This window comes from Cricetulus griseus (genome assembly GCF_003668045.3).
Source record: "Cricetulus griseus strain 17A/GY chromosome 1 unlocalized genomic scaffold, alternate assembly CriGri-PICRH-1.0 chr1_1, whole genome shotgun sequence".
Lineage (NCBI taxonomy): Eukaryota > Metazoa > Chordata > Mammalia > Rodentia > Cricetidae > Cricetulus > Cricetulus griseus.
Genome location: NW_023276807.1, coordinates 223,406,179 through 223,413,114, shown reverse-complemented (window position 1 = coordinate 223,413,114; position 6,936 = coordinate 223,406,179). Strand labels below are relative to the sequence as shown.

Here is a 6,936-nt window from a genome sequence, read left to right as displayed (position 1 = left end):
TTGCTGTGCAAGCATGAGGACCTGAGTTTAGAAGCCCATCATCTATATTTTTAAATCTGATTATGATAATGCGTATCTATAACCTTAACACTGAAGCCTATAGTTCTTTGGCCACCCAGTCTAGCCAACTCTTGAGTGATGGATTCAATAAGAGACCCCGCCTCAAAAACAAAGGTGGAAAGTGAAAAGAGAGAGCATCCAGCATCAACCTATTGTCTCCACATACACATGCATGTGTGCCCACATATTATTCACATATTTGCATGGGCATTTTTATTCCATTGTGAGGCATAGGATTTTCTTAATTAGTAAATTTAGTTATTTTCTTGGATTCTAGTATTTCCAGATAGAAATCATATTTTGTATCTAAAGCTCTGTATGGAGGCTGTCCACTAAGAATACATATAGTTGAAATTAAGTGACATCAACAGGAGCTTTTAAAGGCTTTCCTTCTATAGTAGAAAATGCCCAATAACTAGGACTGGAATAGAGGTCAGTGATATTCAGGGAATTCCTGAAGAGCCTTATGAATTCAGGTAACTACCCATGATCCAGATATTTCAGGAAGGCAGGAAGATAAAGAGAATGGTAGTTCCAAAATCATGGTTATTGCACACAAGTGGCAATTAACGTATACTGCAGGTGCACACACATGAACATAAAGTAAAAAAAAAAAAAAAAAGACAAGTCTTTAAAGTGTGATTACTGTGAGAATCCTGTTTCACGGAATTGAGGTATGCAGCTGCCACTGCTTTAGTTTCCAGGATCTGCTGAGGGAAGGAAGCAAGTGGCTGAAATGGGCACGGCATTAGCTGAGAGGAGCATCTGCCATAATCTGTAGAGTAAAATGAAATGTATAATTGAGTAAATAGGGAAGGTGGGCTTAGTTAAGGAAGACTTTGCATGCAGAAACTGTTTATGTATTTGCAATTTCTTTAAAAAATTCATTCATTTTCTAAGAGTTCCATTAATATCTCCTAAACTGGTAGTAAAATGTGCTGTCTACACTGTCTAACCAAGACTCTGGAATATGTATACTACAATGACTACTCAGCCTTCAGTGCACTCATCCTAGGCTTGCATCTCCACACCTGACTGGTTGACCTGTTGTCCCTCCCTCTCCCCAAGTTGGAGTAGCCCAGCCTCCCACACAAGACTCACACCTCTCTCCTCAGCATCCTCAGTGGTGCAGCTGTAGCAGAGCCTTCCTAGCTCCTTCTGTTAGTATTTTCTTTCCTCTGTTAATAAACAAAGATCCTAGTAGAGTGAGACATATGATTGCAAATTATAATTGTTTGTAAGCTCAGTTGTTTTCAACAGCTACCATAAACTTCACTTCCCCTGAAGGAAAAAAAAAAAACTGGATTTATTTTTTTTTGTTCAAAGGGGATGGAGAGGGAACTGGGACTGACATGTAAAACAATCTTGTCCCTAATTTAAATTACAAAAATGGAGAGAAATAAATAAATAAATAAATAAATAAATAAATAAATAAATCCAAAAAAGCTCAAAGACCCTTTGTGATCTAGTCTTTACTGTTGCTCTTGACACATTTGGACTTTTCCTTCAAAAGACTCAGTGTTGTGAAATTGTGGGAAATTCCTAGACACTAAGTACATAAGGCGATTTCTTCTATTGTTTTTTTTTTTTTTCACTAGAGAGGGCATTATAGCCTATTATTCACAGATTCAGTCTTTATCTTGTTCTTTAACCTTCATCTCTATTGAAACCTCTTCTCTCTGCCTTCTGCTTGTTGTATGTGGCTCATTTATAATCTCCCAGAGTAACTGGGCACTTTTTACACTGACTTAACAGTAAATCCAGGATTCCATTATTACTCATTGAAAGTGTAATGAGTAATACAGTGTGTGTGTGTGTGTGTGTGTGTGTGTGTGTGTGTGTGTGTGTGTGATATCTTTTTAATCCATAACTACCTTGGCTAGTGGTAGCAACAGGCAGAAATACTACAGTGGTATTTATGTGCCACGATGGCCCTTACCTTTACCCTACTACAAATGTCTGACTGAAATATTATATGATGAAGCTGTGTGTACAGAACCATATCTTATTTTTATTTTTTCCACCATCAACAGATGTCATACCACACAGCACCACAGTTACCATACCCCACAACACCACAGAGTCGTTTCTTGTTTGGCTAAAAAGAGGAGAGGTGCATAAAGATACCTAGACAGCAAGAGCCTCCTTTCTCTTTTCCTGAGAAATTTGGGGTGTGCTACTCTTTGGGACATCCGTTAAAACTTTAGGAATATGTTAACCCTCCAATGGCAAGGCACCACTTTACACAGTAAAGAGTCAGTTATTTAATTTAATGTGTCCATTGACTCTGAGGAATATGATGAGAACATAGAGAAAACAGAGGCTCAGTGTGCCCAAAAGAGCAAGACAAAACAAAAAATTGTTAGTTTCCCCTTTCCACCGCTTTTTCCTGGTGTGAGGCTTCTCATAAAATCACCCCTGCATTTTTTCACAGTTAAGCCAAATCTTCACACTTCTTACATTAATAAAATACACTTGTTTTCAGGAATAGGAAACAAAAAAAAGCTTCAGCCTAATACGCCCACATCATGAAAAACTCCAAATAAATAGCTTTTTGGATTGAATCAAGTTCTCCCGGAGTCATTTTCTAATTGGAGCTTTAACTTGGGGGTGCAGATAGAGCAAACAGATGTAAGCAATTTGGCTTTGAACCAACATAAATCAAATCTATTGAACTCTAAAGATGGATTTAGAGCATTTCCTAAAGTGGGGGAGCCATGGCGCAGACTGATAGCATTCCTGAAGTTGAGGTACCACATTTCTAGCCCAGGCTGATTTTTCCCCTCAGAATCTCATGAAATAGTTTGCAGAAACCCAGTGCTGTGCCAGGCACTACTAATGAGCATTAAAGACTGAAGCAGTGAAGAAGACTAATGGAAAGCTCTTTAGAAAAAGAAAGTTTATTTTTATGGATGAGGTCACAGGAGAACACTTTATATGAATTACAAAACTTGCCAGTGAACATAAAAATGCACATTTGATACATTCATTACTTAATGGATTTCATAATGTATTTTAGGGAAGCAGGATAACTGTCTTTTGTCTTTTGGGCAAAAAATACAGCATTATGTAAATAGCATTATTAATCTTTCAAGTATGAGGAGGACCTGAACTACTTCAGAGACATTTGCTCTTCACCCTGAACAGCTCACTAGTTCTCTAGGCTGCTTGGGTTCTTTCACACAGGAGTTATTTCTCAGTTACCCAGGAGAGATCAACATAGAGACCATTGGTTCTGAGGATGTCAATTGGTTAACTACTTTCCCTACATGCACAGAGTCCTGTGTTTTATCCCCAGAACTAGAATGGTAGTGCACACCTACAATCCCAATACTAGCACAGAGTAGACAAGAGGATCAGAAGCTCAAAATGATTCTCAACAACTAGGGTGCTTGATGCCAAAGTGAACAAATGAGATCATACCCTTGATTTTAGGTACTCAAGCCAAAGCAATTATCTTAGGCATCTTAAGGAATGTAAAATGGTGCTTGATTAGGGCATAGGAAAGAAGACAGTGATCTATTATAGCACTTCAAAGGACATATTCTATACCTTGGCTAAATTGCTTACCTCATCAGAACTCCATTTGTACAGCATTTGCAACTGTATAGACATATAAGTACACATGAACATGCATATACACATGCGATACACACACAAAGTCACATACACAGTTTTAAAAAGAAAAATACTACATTATATGAGGATTTCCAAGTTTATATTAGTATGTTAATAGAAGAAAATATTCTTCATGCTCATTGTACTTCAAAAGATCACGTTATCACATCAAATACCAGCAAAGCAAAAATGAAGACAAAGTTTAATTCTACTAGAGCCTAAATTCCAGGAGAATACCCAAGATTTTATCAGGGACCAGAAACAGACCAAAAGATTCTGTTACTTGACAATAAAAAGTATCTGTTGTGTCTGCCTGAGCAAAAAATGGAATAAATTGCCAGGTAAAGCTTACAAAGTCGTCAGGTGATGGTGGCGCACGCCTTTAATCCCAACACTAGGGAGGCAGAGGCAGGAGGATCTCCGTGAGTTTGAGACAAGCCTGGTCTACAAGAGCTAGTTCCAGGACAGCCTCCAAAAGCCACAGAGAAACCTTGTGTCGGGAAAAAAAAAAAAAGCTTACAAAGTCACCTGATTACAAGAGAGGCTGGAAACTGAATGTAAGACTGTCTAATTCAGAAGTTTCAAACTCTCCTAAACACTATCTCCAGAGATGATTGATTTAAACCTAAGGTTGGAGGACAAACTCCCTATACAAATTAGAATGCATAAGATAGACATAGAACTTAATAGAAACTCTAGAACACATCACTTCTCGGCCTTTTGGCTAAGATCAAGTGTAGAAACTCTAGAACACATGATGATTACTTTATTCACTTTGCTTTGTGGCTGATTTCTGTCTTCACTTTATTTGTCCTCTCTTGGTGAATCTAGTTTGATTATTTGTTTAATCCCAAAATACCTTTAAAGATCATTCCAAAGAAGCTTGCATGCCTTGACATTTTGGAGTTCTGGGCCCTTTTGGAGAGTTCCAGAAACTTCAAGCCTGAGTTCATAGTTGTGCCTATGAAAATAATGATCTAATTGTATCTCCCATTCCCAAGTATCGTCCTTAGAGAGAGGCCACAATGGTTTCTATAGTTGCTTCATTTCTTCACACAGAAGTTTGAGGCTTCTTCTTACTTTATACATAAAGATTAAGTTTCATTTTGAAAATCTTAAGAGACTACAAAGATACCCATGTTAATCCAATAGAGTTAGCATTAAAATAACAACTCTAGAACCTTATAAAAATAAAATTCCAATCACTTATCTCATACTTTCTACATCTTTGTGATGTTGTATAATGTGCCCTTCAAAATCCCCTGAATAGACATTATCTTCATTTTAGAGACAAAAATGTGGGCCAAGTAGGTAATTTAGAAAATGGCTTGCAAAGAAATTTTCCAAAAGGACCAGCTAATGTATAAAAGCATAATCCAATCTTTTCAATACTTGGCTTCAAAGACAGGGTCTCCTTTATGTAACATAACAATGAGCAAGAACATTAATACAAGCTGCCACACTTCTAAGCTCAGAGGCTGTTACTGACCCAGTGGCAATACTCTATTACCCTCTGCTCAGTGGTCTCCAGTACCATGTTCTTTTTGCCTTTATAGGATAACTCAGCTATTCCCTCTGTTTTCAATGTCTAATGGACTTGAACCCAAACTTCACTGCAATTTTAAGATTTACTTAAAGCATCCTTGCATTCTGATATTAACCCACACACCCACAAACACCTGAGTTTTGACAAAGAAGCTTAAACTATACAATGGAAAAAAAGAAAGCATCTTCAACAAATGGTGCTGGCATAACTGGATGCTGGCATGCAGAAGACTGCAGATACATCCATATCCATCACCATGCACAAAAGTTAAGTCCAAATGAATCAAAGACCTCAACGTAAATCCAGCCACACTGAACCTATTGGAAGAGAAAGTGGGAGGTACCCTTGAAAGAATTGGTACAGGAGTCAGCTTCCTGAACATTACACCAGTAGCACAGACACTGAGATCAACAATTGATAAATGAGACCTCCTGAAATTGAGAAGCTTCTGTAAGGCAAAGGACACGGTCAACAAGACAAAATGGCAGCCCACAGACTGGGAAAAGATCTTCACCAACCCCACTTCTGACAGAGGGCTGATTTCCAAAATATACAAAGAACTCATGCAGCTAGTCACCAAAACACCAACTAATCCAATTAAAAAGTGGGGTACAGAACTAAATAGAGAATTCTCAGTAGCAGAATCTAAAATGGCTGAAAGACACATAACAAAGTGCTCGGCATACTTAGCCATCAGGGAAATGCAAATCAAAACAACTCTGAGATACAATCTTGCTCCTGTCAGAACAGCTAAAATCAAAACCACCAATGACAGTTTATGCTGGAAAGGATGTGGAGAAAGGGGAACACTCCTCCACTGTTTGTGGGAGTGCCAACTTATACAGCCACTTTGGAAATCAGTATGGCAGTTCCTCAGAAAAATGAGAATCAGTCTGCCACAAGATCCAGCAATTCCACTCTTAGGCATATACCCAAAAGATGCACATTCATACAACAAGGAAATCTGTTTTACTGTCCATAGCAGCATTATTTGTAGTAGCCAGAACCTGGAAGCAACCTAGATGTCCCTCAACTGAAGAATGGCAAAGAAAATGTGGTACATTTACACAATGGAGTACTACTCAACAGAAAAAAATGGAATCTTGAAATTTGCAGGCAAATGGATGGAACTAGAAGAAACCATCCTGAGTGAAGTAACACAGTCACGAAAAGAAAAACATGTTATGTAATCACTTATATATGGATTTTAGACATAGAGCAAAGGATTACCACCACCAGAGAAGCTAGGAAATAAGGAGGACCCTAAGAGAGACACACATGATCCACTGAAGAAAGGGAAAGGAAGGTCTCCTGAGTTAATTTGGAGCATTGGGAAGGGAGAGGACTTGAGGGAGCAGGAAGATTGTGTCTGGGGAACAATAGAGGAGAGCAAGAAAAGAGATGCCATAATAGAAGGAGCCATTATAGGTTTAAAGAGAAATCTGGCACTAGGGAAATGTCTAGATATCTACAAGGATGACACCAACTAACAATCTAAGAAATAGTGGAGAGGATGCCTTAAATGCCCTTCCCAATAGTGAGATTGATGACTACCTTATATACCATTCTAGTGCCTTCATCCAGTGGCAGAAGCAGACACCCACAGCTAAACACTGAGCTGAACTCTGGAATCCAGTTGCAGAGAGGGAAGAGTGATGAGCAAAAGGGTGAAGATCTGGCTGGAGAAACTCACAGAAATAGCTGACCTGAAC

At 38.5% G+C, this 6,936-nt stretch overlaps 1 pseudogene; it reads left to right on the top strand.

The window, feature by feature from the left end:
• The first annotated feature begins 4,382 nt into the window (after window positions 1-4,382).
• On the top strand, window positions 4,383-4,539 carry LOC113832721 (annotated as a pseudogene).
• Window positions 4,540-6,936: the final 2,397 nt, after the last annotated feature.